We start from the raw sequence: 27,881 nt of genomic DNA, 5'->3' as shown, positions 1-27,881 counted from the left end.
AACTAATCCAATAAAAATACGAACATATGTACAAAATTATACAAAAAAAAAAAAAAAACATGGCCGACGGCCACAATGCTTTGTGATGGATTTTTCTGTTAAATCTCTGTAAACTTATTATGGTAAGAAATTATCTGCGCACAAATCGCGGTCGTATTTCAGTATTGCTAACTCTTACCTGAGATCATTAATTAAAGATGTTCGTGCTCATCGTATATTTCATCACATTTGCAATATGGCAGCTGGTGATTTTTTGATTTGTTTTGTTTATGGAGGGCCGTTTTAACCTTACCCATCGTCGCTTTCTGAAGATCCACAGTTTGGGCTGCCGGACTGTCTTGACACACCAGGTACAGATCGCCCCGGGTTCTTCAACAGCCCAAAATCGATCTCAGAGCGGCAGGCTGAAGTCTTAACAGCTCAAACATCCGGCCGTCACCTTGTTATACCGATGCTTACGAGATAAGAAAGGCTATCGCATTCTGAATTTCTCGCTTCGAAAAGAGGGTCGTTTAGTGTTGCTAAATTTTGTCGCTAGGTGGCGTCTTAACACCCCTATTCAGAGAGACGGAAGCATACCAGCTAAGGCAGTATTCCCTGGCAAAAGTGCTGTCAAATCCATTGAAATTTAAAATAACGACTATATGTTTTGTGTATAAATGTTTCGCGAGTGTGAAAACTACCCAGTTGTTTTATTGGCTTTAAAACTTTGTGTGAACTTTTTAATAGCATTATATTTATTAACCCAAACTGCATCTGTTCAATATCTATATATATAAAAACGAATGTATGTCTGTGTGTGTGTGTGTGTGTGTGTGTGTGTGTGTGTGTGTGTGTGTTTGTCCTTTATGCATTACCACACCATTTATCCGATTGCCATGAAACTTTGGGAAGTTGTTTAATACATTCCCGCGAAGGTTTGTGGCATATGTGAAGATCACCATTTCCCCCTTTCAAAAATATATTTATATATGGATTAAGGCTTTCGTGTTCAACAGATGGCGCTAACTTCTGACGACTTAAGTTTGCTTTTCTGTGAGGCATTATGCTTTTCTGTGAGAATGGACTAAAGAAGATCATTTTCTATCTATCTATATAAATAAAATATAACGTTTGTTTGTTCCTACCGATTCCTTTGAAATTTTGACACAACGTTGCATTCGAATATGCACGTGTTTTTATATAATATATATGTCGAAATTCTCCCTACGGGGGGGAAAGGGACAGGATTAAGGCTTACTGTGAAGAACTCGGCTTCTATTTATACTATTTTACATGCGGTTTTTTGCGTTTTTAATTGCGTTTTAATACGTGACGTCAACAGAATATACACTAAAAAGGGATTTTTCGATATTCCCCAGCGGGGAAAGGGACAAGATTAAGGCTTACTGTGAAGAATTCGGCTTCTACTTATACTATTTTACATGCGGTTTTTTGCGTTTTTAATTGCGTTTTAATAGGTGACGTCAACAGAATATACACTAAAAAGGGATTTTTTGAAATCCCCTTTACGGGGGAAGTGTTACACATTTATAATAGATACATTTTGAGCCACAACAACGTGTGGCCGGGTCAGCTAGTATATTATAAAAGTAAGTGTACAATGTGCGTGCCACTAAAACTCAAAAACGAGTCCCGGTGCGATCAAGGGAATTATATGGTGTGGTAGCCCTCTATCTCCCATCCATGAAGAAGGTTTCCGTTTTTACCTGAAGGGCGTGCTGTTGAAGATATAAGGGCTGGAAGTTTCGTCCTTTAGAAATTTCTAGAACAGTCCAGAACATTCGAGAGCATTCCACAACATCCCAGATCATTGTGAAACATTCCAGAACACTCTCGAATGTTGTGGAACATTGTGGACCATTCGAAGCCTTTTTTGTATGGGTGGGGGTATATAAAGCAAGATCCGTCGTGGGTTCGAACGTCAGTTTCTTATCAGTGACGAAGGGAAGAACCGAAAAAGAAGTGAAAATTCCAAAGTAGTGCAGTGAGTGAATAAAAACAAACAGTGAAGAAGATTCCTGTTTTTACCTGAAGGGCGCGCTGTTCAAAATATAAGGGCTGGAAGTTTCGCCCTTTAGAAATTTCTAGAACAGTCCAGAACATTCGAGAACATTCCAGAATGTTCTGGGATGTTCTGGAACGTTCGGGAACATCCCGGAACATGTATTCCTTAACAATATCTGAACAGGAATTGAACGTGGGGATGAAATAACAATGTATTCCTTAACAATGGGAGTGTTAAGAGAAAGCGACGTGCAAGATTTACAGGCACAGATGCGGTTTTTGCGGGAAATCGAACATATTTTTAGATCCATCTAAAAATTTTCTAATTAGTCTGGAAACAAGTGGAACCTAATTCTTGCATTCTGTAAAAATGGGTAAGATTGGCTATAATGTAATAATCTTCGCTATCGTTACATTTGCCCGAGCAACGCCGGGCTTATCTGCTAGTGAATATATATATGATATAGTCTACTTGTTTATTTTTTATGCATTTACATGGTGTGTTATGAGAATTTAGTAAAAGTCTATTAATAAAAATTATTTGCGAGAATATCTCTCCATAAATATTTATAAAATTATTGTTTATTAGTAATTATTCTTTTTTTCATGCATTCTAAATCCTGAGATATGATTTCTTAAATTATTGATTTTTAATTAATGAGATAAATTTTTTTAGATTATTTCACTATCGAAGAAATTTATAGTTACTCTTATTTTTCTACAAATCATAAGCTTTTATGTGATATGACTTGTAACTGAAACCAAGTATTACATCAACATCACGTAATAAGATTTTTTTTCTATTTAAAATCAAATGTAAGACACTGAAAATTTTTATAAATTTATAAAAAATATAAATATAAAACAAACGTACGATAAATACAGTTAAAGAAATGTACAAAGTTTGTTTTTTGAAAGATTAAATGATAGGATCACATGCAATGCTTCTTTCAAATCAATACACAAAAACATGTTTAAAATACTCCTCTTTTCTATCTTTATGTCAGCAATATTTGTGGCCGTGCGCCTTATTTTGTATATTTTTGTATATATTACTCTTAGTATTTAGTCCATTTTCTTCCTCTTCGTTAGTTCTTTTGTCCATCTTTTTCTAGAAACTTCTGTCTTCCCTAACCCTTCCCTGTGAACGGCCGGATGGCCGAGCGGTAAAGGTGGCAGCCTACCGCTCTGGGGGACCCGGGATCGAATCCGAACGGGTCGAATAATCCCCAGGAATTTTTCGGGGGGTGGTCCGTTCGGATATGTCGGGCCCCGCCCTTCACCACCCGGTCGCCCCATTGTGGGCCTGGCCGAACCCATAATGGGCCTACTAAAAAGAGCCCCTCTTAGTGCCCTCAGGGCGGAAAGAGTTTTAAAATAAAACCCTTCCCTGTTCAAATGGGGGTGACCTAATTAGAATACAAAGAAGAGGTTGTAGCCTGGGGGCTAAGTGGAGGAGGAGAGGTCACTTCTTGACTGAGACTTCGAAGGGACAGGACGTATTGTGAAGACCTCCAGGTTGTTCTAGCATCAACTGGAGGACAAAGGACGGTAAGCCTAAGCCAACGTTCGTGAGAAATCCGAAGTATATTCTGATATAGGAACTTTGAAAAACTTTATTGGGAGGATTGGAGAGACGTCCAAAATCAACAACACTGAAAATTATCAATCTAGTATTCGCAACCATCACCCCATGATCGTCGACACTTTGGGTACCCATTCTTTTCTATCATACTTTCAACTATCCTATTGTCTATCTTTTCTTCCCTATCTTTTTTTAGTCATATAAGTAGTTTTAAGTAATTAGTCTTAGTCCTTATATTTTGTAACGCGCTGAATATTCTTTTGTCGCGAGGTCGCATAACGATCCTATCCGAGCATCTGCCGGAATTATATGTGGAAAGGGTTATTATTGTAAAAACGAGGAGTGTCGGAAGTGTAAAGGAATCCTGCAAAGTAAATAAACACGGGTGACGAGAACATAATTTTGTGTTATATTCCATTGTGAATCACTCACCACGTGCATATCCTACAATTAAAAAAAAAAAAAAAAATACAAAATATGATTTTATCATGAAAGAAAAGATGAAAGAATTTGTCATTTAAAACTAATTAGCGCTATGCGTTCTGCTTTTTCAATTTAATCGTGTCATAATATTATGATAATATACCATATAATTCTTAAAATAATATTTTAAAAATGTAAATAAATAAATATACGGAACAAATAAACCAGGCGAAAGGAGGATATATCCCGCTTATTCATATCCTCTTAAGTTATTCTGAGTATGAGAAATCGCTTCTTTAACAAAATGATTTAAATAAGCTGCTTTATGTGGGAAGGAATGAAGGAATAATTTATATCCTGAACTTATTAACGAAGAAAGGATGTCAAAGATAAGTCAATATATGTGTATCATTCATTTGTTTGTAATAAATTAACTCTGTGCCTTCTGTTTCGCGTATATTTTTTTATTTAAATTCGGCAATAATAAAACAAAAAGACAACAAAGTACCACGCTCCTATTCACTTTCCAACCATGGTATATTTTCACCGATTGTGTTCCGTCACGTGATTCAGAATACGCTCCTAGCAACCAAGAATTATATACTACATAATTAATATAGTCCTTGTAGACAAGACATTTCACTTTACAGAGATTAAGTATAAAAAACGGGAGCACCAGACGATACGTACAATATTGTTTCATAAAGTAACTTTCTCAAGGGAGTAATATTTCCTTTTATCTTGTGTTCTCCATAAACGAGTGGATTGCAAATGCATTTAGTACATAATCCCGTTGCACATTTTCTCTCGTATAAATCAGAATAAACATATATAGACGAGACACTAAGAAGTATTTTCTACCCGTTGCGACGCTCAGGCTTTAGGGGTGTAGCAGCGCCACTGCCAGCCACTGCGAGAAACCGTTTTGACCCCTGCGCATACTCGAAATGCGATAGCCTCTTTTATCTCGTAAGCATTGGTTATACCAAGTGTTGAAAGTATAACAAGTAGCGACATTTCCATATAAACAGTTTCTTATTGTACGCAGGACACTTGCACATAAATTGTTTTTAGTTGGTCTGCAATGTATCATATCTCTTACACAATATATTATTTCGGTGAGAAATTGACACCATTTTGTTCACGACGCATTTTAGGATCTTAATAGCCAATTATTTCTAACACGACCGGATTTCAACAAATCTAACCAAACTTGGCCAAACATATAACACATAGGAAAGATGAATGGGAGGCCGACAAAGTCTCGCTTGGAACGACTCGGGGCCGGGTTTGGTACGTATGCAGTGCGTGCATGCACGCTGGCGGCCGATAGTGCACTAAAAAATATAATTTTTCATATTGTAAATATAATAATCAACTGGCTTCTGCCGGTCATTATCTAACTCCTTTCGAGGGAGAACCTCCTTTCGATGATGTATAGTTAATCGAGACATGCCGCCCCTATGCTTTCTATATTTGGTCTCGAGTTTCATGTATCGAACTCCGTTCTCGAGATTAAGGAAGGACAGTCATACGGACGGACGACAGTGGGAATTTATAGGTCTACAATTTTTTTCAAATTGCAGCCCAATTTAAATAAACAAAGAGATGCGTTGTTAATTTAAATAAATTTTTATATACACATATTCATATATTGAGTAAGAAAAATTTCATTTTAATTTGCAGCTTGTATTTCATGGCGGCGCAGAAAAGCGCCTATTATCAACGGGAAGGTTTGATTTGAATAAAATTAAAATTAATTTTAATGGATTTTTTAAACCCCTGTCAACTACATGAAACTATCGATAGTACGCTCTCATGGGTTTTGAATTCACTCGCGATAAGCATTGATAGGGGCGGTCAAATATGTGTAGCACGCAGGTGGCTAACAGTCCAAAACATGTCCTGGTGGCGTCGACAAGAAAAAGTCAACATCCGCCTCCTACATATTGTAGTATTTTCCATTATCAGAAATTGCTTCAACAACAGCTACCGTGAGAAACTAAATTCATTCCACATTAATTAAATAAATGTTGTAAAAACTGAAAGATGAGAAATAATTTCCTCAGGCTACAAAGTATTAATTAACCATACCATTTATCTTGGTTCCAAGGGTGATCACCTTAAGCAGGTCCTATTGTATTTCTATTTTCATATAAAATTTCAAATTATATGTCTGCAAAGTATGAGTTTATTAAGTAAATATGATATTATTTTCGTCTACTAGTGCGTATTTTCTATTATCAGGACTTATTAGACTGGTTTTAAGGATTCTGCAACACAGTTTCACAGATCAGAAATTTATTTTATTTGATATACACATACATTTACAGAGCCGTAACTAGGATTTTGGACGCCTATGGCCAAGAATAAAAATAGCGCCTTTTTAATTTTTTTTTTATTAAAAAAATGCTATTCTAAAAAATTAGCTAATGACATTCAATATATTTTTCAACTATATGTACGGTAAATAATTTAAAATAAATCTTTATAAATAACCTGTTTTTGACTATTATGGATTTCACTTTGTTACACAAGCAAATGACTCCAAATATTTACTGCTGCTTATCAACGTTGTTATGAAGTTAATAATATCACTTTTAAATGTCAAAATTAAATAAATATTTAACCCTTTATTGGTATGTTACTGGTAACAAAACAAAAATAATAATTACTTCGTAATAAACATAAAAAATAAAAGTTTATAATTAACATATCAGATTGATGAACGTTCACAATATTAACTAATATTTTTTGAATAACAATCACAAAATACAGTAAAGTTAAACAAGATTAACTTTTCTTGCCTTCAGATTTGAAAATTCATCAATAACGTCCTCAAAATCAGTTTCTTTAAAAATATCATTTTCTATAGATAATAAATTTAAACTACTCAATCTGTCTTGGGACATTGTAGAACGTAAATAGTTCTTAATGATTTTTAATTTACTGAAACTTCTCTCACCTTAAGCAACAGTCACGGGCAGAATAAGCATTATCCTTAATGCAATACTGATGTCAGGATAAGACTCACAGAGATTCCACTTGACCATTTCCTGTAATATTTGTAAATGGTGTAAAGATATGAAATTTTTAAATATTATTTTTGCTTGACTTTGAAAGCATCCAATTGCGCTATATACAGTGCAACAGTCGGCTGCAGCTTTTTTAAATCTACTAATGGCATGGTAACCAAATTTTTCCCATTTAAAAAATCAAAAATCTACGATATTGAACGCATATTTTTAAATCGATCACATAATTGGGATATAATATTGTCAACAACTTCATAAAACAAATGTTTTAATTCATCCTGACTTGAAAGTATAGTTCCTTCTGTTTCGCCAGGTAACAGTTTTCTTTTGCGTTTTCGCTTCATCTTGGGTATTGAATCAATTCTCAACTCTTCACATTTTTGTTTGCATTCCAACATGATAATATCATACCGATTATTTCTAAAATGTTGAAAGAAAGATACTACTCCATTTAATAATTCAGAAGAGCGAAAAATGTCTTGTGATTTATTCTGTAACTGGCTATTTACAACATTTATTTTGGCTAAAATATTTTCCCACATAAATAACATAAAAATAAAATTGTATGATTCAATATGTCAAATAATTATTCTAGCTACAGCGACCCCATCTCCAAATGAAGAATATTCCGATATTTCGCTAAGGACTTCTATTCGCATTTTTCACTGGATGCTCGCCCTCTGGTGTTTAAAAACAAAACTATTCTATCTGGTGATTTGATTATTCTTGTGTATCATCAGTAGTAAAGATGAATAGCAATAGAAAAAGCAAAGCTTTCTGTCGCGTTCCAAATTGCAATTTCAAAGCCTGAGCCTGATATAAGTTTTCGTATATTCCCACATGAAAAACAGATGATTATTCGGAAATCGATCGGTTATATTTATGAGCTTCTTTGAATTAAAGAAGCTCATAAATATCCATTCTAATTTATGCTTCGTGAATGCATTATACCTATACATTTGTTTGTCAGCTTATTTAATCATTTGTTGTTTTTAGAGTGTTTATTATACATCTGTGGTGAAAGCAATTTTTTAACTTGATACCAGTCAATGTGAGAAAGGTTTACCCTCCCACCCATATAAATATTGTTGTAATTTTTACCAACGTATATTCACTGAAGAGGGGTTGGAATACATTAGACCAACAAGAAATGCATATGATGTAATTCTAAATAAAATCAATTTGCCAATGATATTGCTGTGAGATTGGTCTACCAATAATTTTTGGATTACAGAGACTAAAATCGTAATAATATCTACATCCACCAGGCTAAACAAAACAATCAGCATACCGCAATTATCACTATTGACTTTAGAGACACCTTCGATTACGCCTGGTGGCCTTTCATCCTGCACACATTACATGCTCATCACTGCCCTCAAAATCTTTACAAACTTCTTCAGTCCTATCTTAGCAACAGAAGTGCAGATGTTTATACAACACAAAATAACATAGTCATACCCATCACTCGAGGCTGTCCTCAGGAATCCAGGTCTGGTCCTGGTCTCTGAAACATAACCTATAACTCTATTCTGTACTTAAACGACACCCTGTCCCCTGACTGCCAAATACAGGACTATGCGGACGACACAATTATCTTAGCTTCACACAGGAACAGTGAACGCTTACAGGACATATGTAATTGCATTCTCAATAACATTCACCAGAGGAATATTTAGCATAGGCAACCCATGAACACATTGAAGCAAACTGTTCCAAGCGCATGAATCATGGGTTGCCAAGTTAGAAAGGGCAAAATAAAAACCTGTAAAAACATTTGTAAAAAAATTTTTGGGTTTAATAATTAATCAATTAACGATTAAATTTGAATCCGTTCGACAATTTATGTACACTTTTCAAATGCTTATCGCTTGCATATCTTGTCGCGTCGTCTGATAAAAATATTCTGGAACAATCAGAATTGTTACAATCGGCATATCCCTTAAACATTCGCCTAGTTTTGGACCTCAACTATTTCGATTTAAAATGTGTTTTTATAGTCAGGTAAAAGAAATTACTTATATAAGCGAAGTTGCTGAACTACTTTTATTTCACACCGCAATCTCAAATAGGTTCCTCACCACCCGGACAATGGGGCGACCGGGTGGTGAGGGACGGGGCCCGACATATCCGAACGGACCACCCCCCGAAAAATTCCTGGGGAACGGGTCGAGAAATCCCCAGGAATTTTTCGGGGGGTGGTCCGTTCGGATATGTCGGGCCCCGTCCCTCACCACCCGGTCGCCCCATTGTGGGCCTGGCCGAACCCATAATGGGCCTACTAAAAGAGGCCCTCTTAGTGCTCACAGGGCGGAAAGAGTTAAAAAAAAAAAAAAAAAAAGGTTCTCCGACATTATTGCAGCATGCCTCATTTTTTTAACTTTACGGGCGACAACAACGACAGCAGAACGAAGTTTTTCAAAACTAAAATTAATCAAAACTTATTTAAGAAGCAGCATGTCACAACACCGTCTTAGCTCTGGTTAGTATATCCAGGGGCGGATCTACATAGGGACTAATAGGACTTAAGCCCTAGGTTCCCAAGTGTCAAAGGCCCACAAAAATTGAATTATCATAAATTTTTAATACTTTTTCATTAGCAATGAGCATTTATCGTATAGTAAAAAAAATAGTTAATATTAATAATAATATAATAATGATAATTTATAGTATTATTTGTATTAACAAAAAATGGGGCCCCATTGGACTTCAATAAGCCCTAAGTCCCGAAAAACCTAGATCCGCCCCTGACTACATCAATTGAAAGTCTTGTATGTATGTATGTATGTCGTTTGCATCTCTTTTGCATGTCAATGCACCTTATCGGTGATTTTTGGAATTGATTTTTTCCCTGTCAACGAAAACCTTTTCTGCTGACAATACTCACCACTCAATACTTATTTCATTCCAAAACTGGCCCACCAATGGCCAAGGGGTCTTCATACCCTGAACTTCGGTCAGAGGTTCGCGCCTCACTCGGACGGGCTGGCCACGCGGAGTTTTACGGGTTTTCTCCACGTCTGTAGTGCCTAAATAGTGGCCAGTTTCCCTTAAAAGACCTCCCGGAAGGCATCCTCCCCTAAGCAGATCGCCCAAGTGTCGCGTTGCCATAACTTAACAAACAAACATTCCATTAATTCTTCCATTTTCTTATAAATATTTAAAGTTTCTACGGACTTTTTGCCCACCCTGTATTAAAACATTGTGCTGTACTGTATTGTACAATGTTTAAATATTTATTTTATTATAAACATATTGTAACCATTGACTGTACTTGGTTGCAATGGTTCCGAAAATATTTCCTTGTTTACTCAAGCTTTTAGGTTTATTGTCATACATAACAATAAATTATAAAAATAAATAACAGATGAATTTTGGTACAAGTGGATCAATACATAATTTTTAATTTTTATATATATATACACAAAATGAAATTGACAAAATCTTCTTACAATCTGAAAAATACATTTTATAAAAGGGCTCATTAACTTTATGAAAAAACTTCTAATATTTTTCAAAGTAAAATGGACTCCCGAATAATTTTGAAACAGTCCGTTTTATTTACAATCGTCAGTCTTACATTTCTAATAGTTAAATTTCAATAATGAAGAGTGAAATTGAAGTAAGTTATTTGTTAGAAATCGAAATTAGCTTGAGCCGCTCTTCATAGAATTGTACTCAATGTTACATTTCACTTGTATCAATAATGCATAATTTTATTTCGTTATATAATATACAGTGACTCCAGTTTTCCAGGTTTTTTTTAAAATTATATTATAAACATTTAGGTCGCATTACAAAGAAATATATTGCGTCGCGGGAGCAAAAAGTTTGAGAAACGCTGCACTAAACATTATTATTAGTGAGGAGAGCTTCTTTTGTCCCATTGAAGTTCTATACTCATTTTTAATTCTTTTGAGTTTGCTGAAAGCTCTTTCCTCTGTACAATTGGTAATCATTAACTTTAAAAAAAATTCTTAAAATTCCGAAATTTTTATTACAAATTTTGACATCAATTTTTTTTTTTTGTATAAATTTTTGAGGCCCCGTGGAATTCAAGGCCATGAGCTACAGTTTATATAGCTTAATCCGTCCCTGATTACCAGGTATTTATACATAAGAAATAGTGAGGGATATAAAACCCGAAAGACATATTTTGCAATTAATAAAAATATATTCTCTACTATTTGTCTGAAAAGTTCCTGTTTAATATAAAAAAAGGACAAACTTATGGTTAATAGAAATTTTTTACTTTTTTATTTTTATTTTTATGAATGTATGAAGTTAATAGAGTAAAGAATAAACAAGAAGAGAGAAGGTTTTGGGAGAAATTAACTCAGAGAGACTTTTATTCTTTACTTATAGAAGAAACAATGGCATTTAAGCTGTATAATTATTAAAAAATAAAGTCTAATTTATAGATTATAAATTAACTATTTTTGTATTTAAATTTGTAGAATAATTTTAAGCATTTTTATGTCAACCCAAAAATGTCAGAAATAATTGTTGTTTAAAAAACAAATTTTGTTTAACTCTATTATTTCAATTTTTGTTAATTTACTTAATTATTTTATTTTGTATTATCCTCAGTAGCATGGTGAAAACTTTTTATATGGTAAATAAAGATTTAATTTGATTTATTGTTCATTGGTATCTTAATTTCCATTTATCTAAGTGTCATAAAATTCTTTCAGAAAAGCAATTCGTGTTTGCTGTAAAGTTTATTTTTATATCAATGAATAGTTCCCCCTCTAAATAAGGTTTAAAATTTTATTTCTAAAATAAATTATTACGTGTATTTCTGATAATGCAGATTTAATAATATTCTCGCTTATTACTTACGTTAAATAAATCTGGAAAATTCCAGAGCTCATATACTGTATATATATATATAGGCCTATATCTTATAAACAATATAATTTTTAAAAGCGATCTTAATATTTCATTACATTACATTAATTACATTAATATTTGTACATTAATTTTTCTTGTGATATAAAATCAGAGATATTCTATCTCTGAAATAGGAATACTTTTATAAAAGAATAATTAACGTTAAAAATATTGGAATTAACATTAATTGCAATTCGATGTTATTTTTTAACTTAAATTCCAATTGATAATCGTGTTATTCTTACCGAGAAAAACTTTATTCGTTTCCGTAATAAAATATTTTTGTAGATATTTTATATATTACCATATTTCGATGCATTCTTTGGTTTTAACTGAATGAGCATTAGGTAAATTACTAAATTTATATTATAATTTCAATAACATGAATAAAATTTTTAAAAAATTTTAATTATTTATTTCAGTTTTATTTTAAATGAATAAAAAAATTCATTAAGTTTATAAAAGCAAAATTTGATTTTACTTTTTAAAAAGTCACTCTGAACAGTCCTGTAAATTTCATATTTAATCTATTATTTGAATTATATTTAGTAATTAAACTTATTAAATGATATGTCTAACGCAATATATATATATATATACATACGAATATATATACGGTTGTGAATAAAGAAAATATCGTGTATCAATTCTTATAGCCTACTATTGTATTCATTTCACAGATGCGAAACTGTTTTACAGAATACAAGTGTGTTTTTAGATAAAGAGGAGAAAGAAACATTATAAAATATTGTTTGTTTTTGTAAAGTTTAAATTTAATTCGGCTTTAATTCGACTTTACAAATTTATTCCATCTATTGTGATTTTACATAAATTCAGATTACATAAAATCTTTTGTTGAGAGTTAGGTATCATTAAATAAATTATTTTATGCAATATGAAAATATCTAAAAACAATAACTATTGTAATTGCAGTTAGTTTTTTCTATTTTACCATACTCAAATTTAATATTTATGTAGATTTCTAAAAAGAAGGACAAAGTATGATAAATTCACATAAGAAGAAATGAAATTATCGCCTCTTCTAAAAGTAATAAAATTTATGTAATTTAATGTAATGCTATATGTATTTATTTTTAAATTGGTGAAGTTGTTATTTTTCAAAGTTGTTTTTATAAATACTTTTATTTTGTAATATATTTTTTTGTTATTGTATACATGAATAAAATACATCGATAATTCATCAAGAATTTAAATTTAATACTAAACTTTTTTTAATTTGTTAAACTATTCAAGAAAGTTAATCAGGTAAATATATATACATTTTTTAATTATCTTTTTATTTTAAAGATTTAAATTATTCTAACATAAATAATTTACATAAATAATTAGATAAATAATTACATAAGCAACAAATAATAACTCTTACGTAAATAATTTATTCATGAAAGTGGAATGTAATTAGGTATGTAGTTATCATTATTTCTTTAATTTATAACGGAAATACAGGAAAATAAATTTATTAAAATTTAATTATAATCATTTAAAATTGAATTTTTATTTTAAATTAATTTATCAAAACACTAACGAAACGTAGTTGCTTATTTTTACCGACAGATGGAAGCACTACAATTATGTTTTCGTTACGTCATTGAAACAGATGTCGAGAGGGAAAAACGTTGCCGATTGTTGGAACCAATATAAAATTTCGTGATAAGATTGCCACACCTTAAGGGTGAATACAAATTTTATTATACAATGCTGCTTTAATTAAAGCAGCCAACTCTCCCTTATTTTATAAATTGCGAAACTGATCCAATTTTTAATTGATGACGTCATTATGATAATTAACAAATTTATTAAAAAAGCAAGAAAATACATTTAAATCGATATTTACGGCATTGTCATTTCATTCGAAATATACTTGGACAAAAAAAATATTTATTTTAAATTTTCTATTTAAATCTCTCGTGAACGGTCATGTTTAGGCCTAGAGTAGGAAGAACACGTGGGTTTGTTTACAAATTTTAAGTTGAGTCAAACTTGTATATTTCGGTTCGAACACCCATCGACCGTGTTATAATACGAAGTCATATCGACGAATTTATGCTAATATGTCGAAATATCGCGTCGGAGATAATGAAAATCGATGTCATAGGTAGTTTTTATTATTAAAACGATATTTTTACCCATCCGGACTCGCCAATTGTTTAAACTGGGTCTAGTAAGATTTTACAAAGCCCGACTCATTGTGTAAGTCCAGTTATGAATAGACTAACGATGAATCCGCCGCCTTAACGCTTGTAGGTCGCAATCGGAATTGTTTTTCCGTCCGGTTCGGTCGCCTCGCACCCGTGACGTCATCTCACGCGCTCCTTGATTCCACTCAAACTCCATTTTAGCTTTGGAATCGCCGGTTGGCAAAGGACAAAGACAAAGTGGCCTTTTCGGAGAAACTGATTCTAGATCGACATTTGCCTCTGACCTATGACACAATCATTCCCAAGTAAGTAATTACAATATGTAGCCGTTACCGCTAACGAAACCCCCCCAAAAAAGACTCATTTACTAATTAATCGTCATTGTCAGGTTAGGCTTCATTTTTGTTCGTTAAAAAAAAATATCGTTTCGTGTTCATTTAATTTCGATCGAAGAAATAATCACGGGATATTTTACTTGTATCCAAAGAACTTGTCATGTATGTCTTTAGACGATGTTGAACTTCGAAGAATGACAAACAGACTCGGCAGTCGAAAACGAGATAGTTGTTTTATGGGCAATCGGGCGCCTCATTCACTTATTCAACAACAACAACAACGAACGAACGAAGGCGACATATTTAGTCTTGTCTGTCTGCTTCATCTCGCCTCATTCTTTAACCTTCCATCATCTTTGCCCACTTTCGTACTGATTTCTAGTTGTTAGAACTTGGTCCGGATGCTTTACATAAACGTCCCGAATCGTGTAAAGTAACCAAAATAATGTAAAATAACTATAAAACAGAAATATTTCTCAAAAGAATAATAATTTCTATAAAATGGACTGTTAATTTCATTTTTATGTAAAGATATTAACTAGTTAAATCAATATTAAAAATAACTATATTTTCAATATATTGATAAAGAGTTAAGAGTAATAAAATAAATTTATCCAGTTTAATTACTATTCCACATGAATTACTAGAACATTTTTCACTGTGTATTATGATTCATTAAAATTATCATATTTCTTTTATTAATAATAGTTAAGTAAATGTTATTCTTTTGCATATAACTTAATTCATAAAAGTAAAATAATTTAGTTTTTGGATTATTTTTTTTATATATAAGCACATTAAAGAATGTATGTGTTTGATATTTTGAAATAATTTAATTATCATATTGAATTTAGAAATGTTACAAGGATTTAAAATATATTGCAACAAATGTTTTAGATACTATAAGCTATACAGGTATATGTAGTATTTATGAAACTATATATAGATAAGATAAAAGTTTACTAATTTAAATATCGTGTTGAAAGTATTAAATGTTACGTAGATAATTTCTAGAGAATTTTTGAATTTTTAGTTAGTGCACAATGTATAATATGAAAGTTACATTTGTTAGTATACCAAATGAATACTGTTCCTTTTATATATATATAACAGTATAATATAAATATTTTAGATCAATTTATATTAAATGTTAATATATGCTAAATGAGCTTTTAAAATCAAAAATTGATAATATTTTTAAGTTATGATAAATTAATTCATATTTAAGAATTTAAATTAAATATCACAAAATTATAATCTGCATATTGCCATTTTTTAAAAATTTATCAGTTTTTCAAGTAAAAAATTTATATACTAAATAATTAAATATTTTATTATTATACAAAAATTTTTTAATTGAGAAAAATATTTAACAAGAAGTAATACAACTGAAAAATTTATATTATTTGATTGAATTAGAATAATTTAACTTGGAATCTTAAAATTGAAATTTAATAACTTTTGAATGTCCAATTTTGGAAGTATGAATAATGAAAACATTTTTAAATTGTGAATAATAATCAGCCATTATGAAATACTGTAATTTTTTTATAATTTTTACTTTATTCTGTTAATAGTGTTTAGTGTATTATGTATAGAAACATATATTTTAATATAAAACAGAAATTTATAAAAAGAAAACTTATTGTATACTTATATTCTGTTCAGATTATTTATTATTAGATTAGATAATCAGTAAATGTAGATATATAACTGAAAAATCACTGATTTTACTTTATTTTTTCAATTTATAAATTCTAAAAAAAAGTAATAAAATTTTTCAATATTTTCAGAAATATGAAATGTTGATTATTAGAAATTAAATATTCATATGTAATTTTGAATAATGTAAGAAGAGATTTTAAAAATTTCAATAAAGGCATTTTTCTTGAAAATGTTTGGAGGTGTAATTTTTAATAAAGGTTATAAAGTATTTGAATGTTATGAATACAGGGAGAAAATGTTTGTTGGTTTCATAGATAAGTTAGTTCTCAGATTTATTAATAAAGTTAGTTCAACATCAGTTCATTTATAAATTCAGAAAAGTATTTTGTGTTTTGGATGATTATTGTATAAAACATTTTTTATAGAGTTTTTCCTTTTTTTTTCTTTTGCAAATTTCAGAAAATATGCAGAGAAGCAGAAATAAAAAAAATGCCAATTATTAGGCATTTTTTTTATATATATATATAGAAAAAGGGATAAAAATTAAACTAAGACAGTTGTTTATCAGATTTAGTTTGAAATAGTTTCAATGTGAAACTTGAGCTCTGTTAAGGCAACATTTACTTGGAAGATTATATATAATCTTACATTAAGATTAGTAATGGATAATGTGACTAAATTTAGTATGTAGTCAATAATAATGAAAAGAAACAAAAAAATATATTCTTTTTCCTAATGTGACTGTATGCACATATTTTATTCACAAAAAGTTTTTAACTCAAATGCAAAGATGAATATTTCAGGTTATTAGCCTATACTTTAAAGTAAGCCATAGTTAATTTTATATTTTAAACATCTTATCATTAAATGAATATTTTTTTTATATAAAAATACTTCTGCTTATAAGGAAAATTAACGGTTTAATTATTTTTTTCTATAAACTTTATTAGCCTATAAAATAATTGAGTGCAAATGTATTTTTTTGTAAATTGAAGAATTTTTTAATTCAAACAAAATTACGGAAAGATACAGCAAAACTTATAATAATGTTCAATAATAAAAAATGATTATTTAAAATACAGATTCATATGTTTTGACTAGATCTCTTAATTTGAAAGGATAAAATTGGTCTAAATTTTTTGATTATAAATAACTTTTTTAAATTTAAGTTTTTAATAATATGATTAGAAATTAATGAAGAATAAATCAGGGATATTTGAAAAACTGGAATGTAGAATTTTCTTAAGATTTAAAATATATAAAAAAAGAATGTGTGAAGAAATTGTCAGTGTTTTTCAAACTTTCAATATCCAGGAAACCCTTCCTAATTACATTCTTTTTTTGGTGTTGCATACAAATCAAAATAATTTTCATATCATATAAATTAAGTTCATGATTTTTTAAAATCATAATTCATTTTTAAATATATTTTTTTGAACATAAATCTTTATTGCAATTTAAATTTGTTTAAAAATTTCTTTTTAAAATGATAAGTTTTTACATTATTAAAATGACAGTTTCAAAAATTAAATGTCATAAGAGAACTTTTAAAAAGAATCTTGTGAAGTCTCAAGGTTCCAAAAAATATGCTTTGAATATTGTTGGTCTGTATGGCATTAATGGCAATCCTAAGAACGAATTTATGAATCAATTAAAATTCTTTATTGCATTAAAGTTTAAGAAGAGTTTAATTTTATTTACATTATTCATTTTAAAGTGTTTAGTTTTAAATATATGTATAAAATATAAATTTAATAATTCAAAATAAAACAAAGAAAATATTTAAATAATTAAAATAAGAGAAGTATTTTATAATTTATTAGTGGTTATTTTACTTAGTAAGGAAATGATAAAAAATAATATGCAATTAGCATTCATAAAAAATTTTTAAGTTTATAGATGATATAAAAGAATAAAACTTTGTCAGATTATAATATTAATCTAAATTCTCAAGGCAATTATGAAAAAGTTTATATACAGTAGTTTCTGTATACATTGTTTCAAATATATAAGAAACAGTAGAGATGAGAATGAAAGAACTTGAAGTAAACTTAGTACTGAGAAGGATAAGAGTGATTTTCATTTGCAGAAAAAGTGGATGTGCTAACCTGTCATCCATGATTGGTATAATGTAGACACCCAAAACTCTCAATGGGTTTACTGGGTCTTTGTCATTCTGCAGGAGTTTGTGCTTACAAATATATACAATAGATACAAAGGTATTTATTGTTTCTATGAAGTTCAAATCCAAAAAACAAGTAATTACATAATTTTAAGAACTAATTCAAAAAGCAATCAATATATTGAGTATAAATTTATTAAAAGTTTAGTTAAATTGTTTATTTAATAGTATGTTAAGAATCAAGAATAGTTTATTTAATCATAAAACATTAAAGTACTATATATATTCACTTTGATAATGGTTAAAAGAGAGTAAATACTACATTTAAAATTCATAAGAATTTGAATGTATTACAAAAAGTAGATGTTTTTTTTTGAAACTGTTTTATTAGGGACTAAAATATTTTTAATTACTGAAGAACAAATTTATCACAAATAGTTGTTTTTTTTTAATTTCATTTTAAGCATCAAAGATTTTTTTAATATAAAGATCTATATTCATTTCAATATTTTAATTTTATCATCATTATATGAGTCATTACAAATGAAAGTGATATAAGTCCATTTTGGAAAAAATAAGTTAGTGATAGTTTTAGTGAGACATAGATGTTCTTTTTTTATACATATAAATAACAGTCAAAGGTGTGCAGTATCTTTATAAATTACTCGAAAGAATATTAACTATAACATGTTATCATAAGAATGTGTTTTTTTTTTTTAAAGTTGAATATGTCCATTTGTAATAATTAATAATGATTATTGATACGATTATTGCACCTTAATACAATTAAAAAGTTGTTTCAATAATTGAAACAACTTTCTAATTGTGTATTAAGGTGTGGAGCTCTCATTTTAAGAAATGTTTTAAGCCAACATAAAGATGTTGAAAGAGTGCCTTAAAGGCAATTATTTGTAAAATTGAAGTACAGTAGAGAGTCGTTAATCCAAACCCCGGTAATCCGAATAACCGGTTATCTGAACGATTTTCAGTCGGACTGTGTCGTGCTGAATCGAACGTTTTTGATACTAGATTTACTTCTAAAGTATAATTTTCATGTTTTTATATTTTTCAATATATTTATTTTGTTTGTAAAAAATAAAGAAATAATTTTTAACGATACAGTAGCCTCGATTATTATTATAAAAATTTTCGTTAGGCTTAAAATCGACGAACATTCAACACGAAGCAACGCGCAATGGAGAAAAATTTGAACATCGGATAGGTTAATATATTTTTTCGTACGTAATCGGTTATGCGAACAAATCGCTAATCCGAACAATCCCAGTCCCCAATTGATTCGGATTAACGACTCTCTACTGTAATAAAAAACAAGGACTTATTCGTTGTGATGAAGTCATAATAATAATTTTTTTATTGTGCAATTTTTAATCATATTTTTAATAATTTTTTAATTTAAAATATATGCTCTCCACCTCAAATTAGTAGTAGTGGTTTGCCCCTGTACATCATACTTATCCTGTTAACAATAGAGTTGTACCAGTCTATCTATCTAACACCTATATCTATCTAACACCTTTCAGGGGAAACTTTTTAAATTGAAATAACATGACTTCCAGTTTGCTGCAGAAAATCATATATAGTTAATTGGGGCCTCCTGCTCCTTAGCTTTCCATATCTGGTCTTGGCTTTCATCCATCTAACTCTTTTCTCAAGATTAAGGAAGGACAAGAGTGGAAATTTATAGATCTACAATTTTTTTAAATTGCAGCCAAAAATACATTTTGGAAAAGCCAACTTCAATTAAATTATAAATTTAAAATTGTTATTATTCATATTCTTTACAATTTCCTATTATTGAAAGTAGTTTAAGTCCTAAAAAAATTGTACCTAAAAAAATTTTTTATTTTCTTTAAGAATTTTATTAATTATTATAACATAATAAAATATATCAAATTTATAGTTTTAGAAACATTACCTGAATTTATTAACGTTTGCCAACATTTTTCAGTTGATTCAAACACAAACCTTAAATATCTCAATGTATGAATAAATGGACTTATACCACTTTTATTTATAACAGCTCATAGGGCCAATATAACTTAAAATGCATAATTAAATGTAAAGTATTTATAAAATACAATTATGTATTGTTATTAGCTATATGAAAAAGATAGGATAGTTGATAACAGTAAGATGTCAATACTTCATTGATTTTAATAATTATTTAAACAAATATATTTCTCTTTAAAAAATTATAAGAGTTATTTATAATTATGTAAAAAATTTTATATGTAAGTAGTTTTTAAAATGATTCAAAATTGATTTTTTTATATATTACTGTTGTTAACTGTCAATATAATGATGATAAATATACTAAAACATACTAGGGTACTGATGAAATTTAAATCTAAAATTAATATATTGATATAAATATCATTTCAATTACATAACCATGGATCTTGCAATATATTTAGAATGAAGTAAAATCTAAATTTCCTTTTGTAAACATTATAAAGTGCATTTTAATAATATGAAAATTAACCTGATTGATTTGAATCGAAATATATGACTGAATTTTATTCAAGTAGTACTTTTAAGTTTTAAAAATTCTGATTTGTTCTTAAATTATTGGGCAATGTAAATCATGAAGTTATTTATATCTGCATTATGGTTATATGGTTATAGAGCTCTGTTAAAATAATTTATTTTGGTACAGTATAAATACTATATTATTTTATCACAAGGTGTCCCAAAAAAAACTATATAAATTTCAGAACTAATAAATAAAATAAAAAAATCTTTTTTTATAAAGAAATTTAAATTGTTTTATTAATTTAGAATAATTTTGATATAAACTTTTGATATGATTTTGCATTTCATATGCAATATTCTCAGATAATAACTGAAAGAAATCTTTGGATGTATTTTAAAAAGTTATTTTTTTCAGAATCTTTTTAGACATAAATTATTTGTTTGTTGAATTTGTTTGCTTCAGTATTCAAAATCTCAAGTATTTGATTAGTGACATTAACATAATGTTGTCCAGAAGACTTTAATTGTTAGCTCTTTAATATTCAATTTGTTTGCCATATTACTATTATCTGTTTAAAAAGTAATATTAATATAGAACATAAATTATTAGAAAGTATTAATATATTACTTTCATTTGAAATGCAAACAGTATTCTTCATATACAAATTTTTATTAAATATTCTACTTCAATAAATTTATAGTTAAATGAATTTTTAAATATTGTAAAACCTAGGTTTAATGGACATTCTTGAACTGGAGATTTTATCCACATAAAACAGGATTTTATTCAATATTTTCTTAAGACAGTCATCTATTAAAAATTGCTGTATATTTTACAAAGCTCAACAGTATTTTAAATAATTTATACAAGGTTTTGTTTTATAAAAAAAAAAATACAATAAGAACAAAATTTAGAAATAGCCAAAAACTTACTGAAATTATAGTGCTATCTTCTCATGATAATTAACATAATTTGACACCAGAAACATTGTCATTGTGTACTAAATTTAATAATTAGAAATTATTGATTAATTAATTTAGAGAAATCTGTAAAAAAAATGCCTGGAATAAGACTTAAAATTGCAACTGTTTCAAACTAGGCAGATGACATTATCAATTTATTACACTATCTAGGTTTCCCAAACAGGATACTTTCTAATTTTTCTAACACAACTCATTTCATTCATTTTTATTTTGTTCTCTTTTTTTAAATTTTCTCGGTTTCTTAATTATTATTTTTTATTTTTTCGTTTGGTAGATTGATGCTGACATTTCACTCTTGCAATGTTTGATGTGAAGAGTATTAGAAAATTGTGTAATAACATAACTATGAAAACTTCTACAAGTTTAAGGATGCAAAAAAATTCTTTAAAATGGAATATAGAATATTATTAAAAAATATAAGTATGGCATTGTTTAATTAATATTTATAGGATTGTAATTCATTGTACTGTTCAATTAACAGAGGTTTTGGAGAATAGGAAGTGTATGAAATTTTGTCTGTTGTCTTTATAAGGCAGTATCCACTTAAGGTAAAAATACCTTAATACGGGTATGCTTCACCTTATGTTGGTAATTGGTTCCAGGAGAGGCGACTTAAGTTGTTTTTTGACTTAAATCAAATTTACTTCTCACTGTGCTAAATCACAAATAACCATTCCCAGTTCTGTATTTTATTTATAGATGTATTTTTAATAATATATGGTCAATAAGAATCTACATTAAGCTTACTAACATATTACTTTTTTTCTGTACTATATTAAAAACTAAAATTTATCTAAATTTACGAATACATGTGCAGTACAAACATACTTGTAAATGTATATACATGTTTACAATTTGGCAATGTTTACAGTATACCGCAGACTTTTTATTTGTTAATGTGGTTTGCTCTAAGACATTATAAAATAAAATGATTTTGTAAGGTTAAATAATAAATACAGTTATTAAAATTATTCTGCAATAGTAGAAAATAAATTAATTTATGTTAAATTTACCAATAAAGACAGCTAAATAAGACGACAACAGAGTCACAGATGTTTTCATATTTTGTTCTCTAGGATTTATGATTTACAGTATTAACATTTACTGTAAATGTATGTATTTTAATATGATTTTATATACTTTTTATTCTTATTGTATAGTAACATAATTTTATGTGCTTCTAATGCTTTTCTAGTGATATTACGACTTCAGTATTTTTGGCGGGCAGAGATAAAGTCGAATAAAGTGACTTAAACTTGATTTTTATTTTTTCATATATTTTTTTGACAAATGACATATAATCGAGAATGACTTAACTCAAAATGATGTAACCCGAGGTATACCTGTAGTCCTATAGTAATACTATTCTGGGACCAGATTTTTTGTCTGCTAAATACCCGTGTCTGCTAGACTCGTTGACAGTTAAACCCAGGTTTCACTATATTTAATTATAAATGATAAACTTTTTGTCGTATATGGAAGGAATTCACATTGGTATAATTATACAATATGCATTCTTGGACAAAATGGCTAGGATGATAGATAAGACAAAATGATTTAATTTTTTTTGTGTAATTATTAATCATCAAATTAATATTTTTCATTATATTCATAGTTGATTAAGTAGAAGTTTTGTCAGAAAATTTATACTACAAATATATTTTTTCAATATTGCTTTTAATTGAATAAAAAAATATGATTACACACCAGAAATTCTCTATTGTTTATCAAAATTTCTAATTTTTGTTGTATAAATTATGCATGAAATTCAAACAATTTTCAGTTTTGTGTTTTCAATTTAACTTTTTATTTTGCTTTTTCATTAATATTTTGTTAAAATAAAAATTAAATACTTTTATGAAGTTACAGTAGACTCTCGTATAATGCATGGGATACGTTCCATGTTGTAGGAAATCGCATTATATGGGACAGATCAATTTATGCAAATTCAGGAGTCTAAATTGTAACGGTTGTCAATAAATCTGTACTGTACAACCAATATTAACAAAACAGCATCGTTGGAACTTATTTGTTGATACTTCCGATAGTGAATAAATGTTAAACAGTGAAGTGCATAATTTTATTTTAAGTTGAATGAAATTATTTTCCTCTTATATCTTTAAATGAGTATGTATTATTATTTTTTTATAAACTGCTACTTCTTTAAACTATCAGCTTCACTATTCATATATAAACAACAGGTAAGTGTATACATTTGCTTTTCTAAACAAAAAATCAGAAACCATGTGAAAATGTTAAATTTATCTTACGCGTTATACGGGACTGTTTATCGCGCTCTATGAGTACTAGTCGCAATTTTTTTGTCGCGTTGTACGAATTCCCGTTTTATGGGAGTGCGTTATACGAGGGTCTACTGTACTAGTTTATATTTGAATGTTTATCATTTATTAGTGTACATAAATGAATTCTATAAACTATTGATTTATAGAATTTTTGTTTAGTACTAAATAAACGTTAATGAGAAATGAATAATTAAATGTATAAATTTTTATTTTAGTAGATGAAATCTATGTAATCATTGTGTTTAATTTCTCTATTGAATCACAATAGTGTTGAATTGATTTTATTTAGATACAAACTTTTGAAAATTATATATATATCAGAGCATCAAACTGAAATATTTTTGAAATATTTATTTCATAATTATTGAAATTGCTTTAATTAGTTCATATCAAGGCATGAAGATACCACTCCCAAGCAACTGCCTAAGCAGTTGCTTGGGGAGTGGTATCTTCATGCCCTGGGTCAAATGTAGTGTTGACTTGTTTTTTCTCTTCATGTTTGAACTATTTGTTTCATCCTCTGTTTCTGTCCTCTTTATGTTGCCATTGTTGTGGAATTTGTCACTCACATATTTGCCATGTGTGTATATCCATATGCTGGAAAGGGAAATTCTGGTAATTGAAGGCAACATGTTTTTGCTCTTGCTTCAGATAAATGGGTAGATTGAACCAAACTCTGTTCAAGTCAATCAGCTAGTCATTGAGTCTTTTGGGACCTTTGCTCAGAGTAAACTGATCAATGTAGTCTGAACAGATTAGTTTTCAGCCTTGCTACATTATGAAGATATAACTTTTGGAAAACCATAGTTCATCAGTAGGTGTTGCTTATGTAAACTGTATGGCATCCTCTTGTTGGGTTCAATGGTGGGTGGAGTCCCCAGGAGTTGAAAGTTTTTTTTCAATCATGGAAACTTCAATTAACAAATGACCATGTACTGATGGTATTTCAATGTGGATTACTGGGTGTGATAAGCCACATTTTCTTCTTTTATATTTGAATATTGAACTTATTTGGGGGCTCTATTCCCTTTCCTAATCCAAAAGTTATTACACTCCTCAAAAGTGAAATTGCAACACCATGAAGGAATGTAATGTGCATGTAGCTACATGCACATTGCAGAATCGATAGACATATGCAAATGGTTAAAAGAATAAAGATATGCAACAGACACCTGTTTATTCAGTAATGAATATGATTCCTACAGGCAGATATACAGCAAGGCATATTATCAATGAGGTGATTAATGGTTTCCTGAGGTATCTCTTGCTAAGCTGCATCTACTGTGGCACACATGTTGTCTATGCTATGTGATGGTGGTCCCTGGTACATCTCACATTGGATGAGGTCCACAGCTGTTTGATAGGAGTGAGATCTGGTGAAGCTAGTGTCTAAGAAGGATATGAATTCCATTCAAGCTGGTGAGAGTTTGCTGTGCAACATATGGTTGGGCATTGTCTTGCTGGAACAGGTGTTGGGTGTGGCCTGCACCAGTGGTTGAAGTGACAGTGGACCAGTATGTCCCACAATTTGTGTGACATGATGGTCTACTGTCAGAGTACCAGAAATGTGCACCGGGGCTGTCTGCTGATCGAACATGATGCCTCCCCAAACCATGATGCTTGGTGTTGGGCTGGTGTAATGTTCAGCAAAAAGGACTTGCGCATAGTGTTCCCTGGGATACTACCACACTTGTCCTTTGCTATCATTCCTCCACAAACAGAAGTGGGATTCATCCATAGACAAATCCACTGAACCACTGAATGGCGTAGCCGATGCCATTCAGTGGTCCAGTTGTGATGACAATGACACCATGCCAGTCATGCAGCCCTCTGTTGAACGGTAAATGACACCCTGTTGCTGGTTGCCATATGTGCACTTCAACTTTATGCAACCTATTACAAATGGTTTCAATGGACACATATGCATTGATAGACCTATTGACGGCAACAGGTGGCTTCGGATGTGATATGCTGTAGTGAACCTGTTGGTCTGTGTGCTCTGTCATGCACCAGTAAAACCCACTCCCTTTTCAGCTTGTTTGCAGATGTTCCTGCATCCATCATTCGCACATCACTGGATAGTACTCATGGTGTGACTAATATGCGTGGCATTTGTGTGCATCAACAAATCAAGGTTGTGCAGCTCCAGGATAGTCTCATTTCCCTGTCACTAACTGGTGGTATTCAACTTGTCGTCATCTCTGAGGCATTTTCTAAAGCTCCAAAAGTTTGCTGCAGCAAACCATTGCTGATAGCATTGACAACCTGAGCAGACTACTTGTCTTTATAGCCTGAAATGATTTCACATGACCCTATATACACTGGACGACAAAAAAAATAACGCACCAGGAAGGACTTGTTGGATTTGAACAAAAATTGGTATGTGACATTGTCATAGCTAGACAGGTATATGATTGCAACCATAAAGCAAAAACATACTTTATTGTGCAGTAATGTTCAATACAGTGCAGGCACTAATATCCCGCTGGGCCACCTCTAGTGCGGATATAAGCTGTGATACGCCTCGGCATGGAGGCATAAAGGTTCCATATAATGTTCTGTGGCATATCTGTCCACGCGTGATGCAACTGGGACTCAAGATGCGTCAGATCCCGTGGCTGTCACAGCTGGCGTCCCAGGTAGTCCCACACATGTTCGATTAATGATAAATCTGGAGACCGTGCAGGCCAAGGAAGTGTGGTGATGTTATGTAGGCATGCTTGGGAAACCGCTGCAGTGTGTGGCTGGTCATTATTCTGCTGGAATATGCCTGTCGGAAGCCCTGTTATGAGGGGCAACACATGTGGCTGGAGGTTGTATTGCACATATCGTTGGGCTGTGAGGGTAGTATGCATGACAACTAGAGGTGTCCTACTGTCGTATGTTATGGCTCCCTACACCATAACACCAGGGGTTGGGCCCATGTGCCGCTCCACAGTATAGGCTGGGTTGACGCCTTGACCAGCGGGCCACCATACCCTCACACAGCCATCATGAGCCCCCAAACAAAAGCGGGATTCATTGCTGAAGACAATATGCTGCCAGTCGGTAGCTGTCCATGATTGTCGTGCAAGACAGCACTGCAGATGGAGGCGTTGGTGGGTGGCTGTTAATGGTAGAACACATACTGGCCATTGGGAGACCAATCCGCCTTCTACTAAGCACCTGGAAATGGTGCAGCTGGATACACGGTTTTGTAACGCAGGTGCCACTGCTGCATGAATGGTAGACGACGAAGCTGTAGGCGCTATCCGTGCTTGACGTACAATGAGATGATCCTCCCACCTGGTGGTCTGTCGATAACATCTGGAGCCTGTTTGCCATTCATGCGTTCTCCTACATCCCCACTGCTCATAACACATCCTAACAGTTCCATCAGAATGGTTCAGATGGCAGCCAATCCGGCGATATGACCATTCTCCTCCTCTCAATCCAACGATGCGACCTCTCTCAAACTCACTTAACTGAGTGTAAGGCCATCGAATGTGTCATAGAGGCATGTCTGTCACTCAACAAAGTCACAACCATCAACACAAGTGCAGGACATATGCACAAGTCGTCACAGCGTGCATCTTTATACCAGACAGAGGAAGCACTTTTCTACCCTCTGGTGGAGATACAACACAAGAACCTGATCCCAAAAGCTAATCATTTACATATCTAGCTATGATTTTTGTCAAGTCCTTCATGGTGCGTTATTTTTTTTGTCGTCCAGTGTGTATATATATATATATATATATATACAAACACACTTAAGCATTTGCGTATCTCCATCTTCTTTAGATGGCCTGCAATTTGCATGTGGCAGTGTGCATTCCTTTGTAATTTCACTTTTGAAGAGTATAGAATCTACTGTTTGCAACCTTCACAAAATTCA

General features: G+C 30.8%; 1 protein-coding gene across 1 annotated transcript in view; it reads left to right on the top strand.

Moving 5' to 3' along the window:
* Positions 1 to 13,928: 13,928 nt before the first annotated feature.
* Positions 13,929 to 27,881, top strand: part of LOC136979051 (bromodomain adjacent to zinc finger domain protein 2B-like) — a 280,166-nt gene continuing 266,213 nt past the window's right edge. Inside the window, 1 exon segment of the mRNA XM_067274949.1 lies at positions 13,929 to 14,407. The gene's annotated coding sequence lies outside the window, so the exon portion shown is untranslated.

The sequence above is a fragment of the Centruroides vittatus genome, unplaced genomic scaffold, assembly GCF_030686945.1.
Source record: "Centruroides vittatus isolate TY-2023 unplaced genomic scaffold, ASM3068694v2 contig_575, whole genome shotgun sequence".
Lineage (NCBI taxonomy): Eukaryota > Metazoa > Arthropoda > Arachnida > Scorpiones > Buthidae > Centruroides > Centruroides vittatus.
The sequence above is the reverse complement of the archived record's forward strand: the minus strand, read 5'-3'. Positions and strand labels throughout refer to the sequence as shown.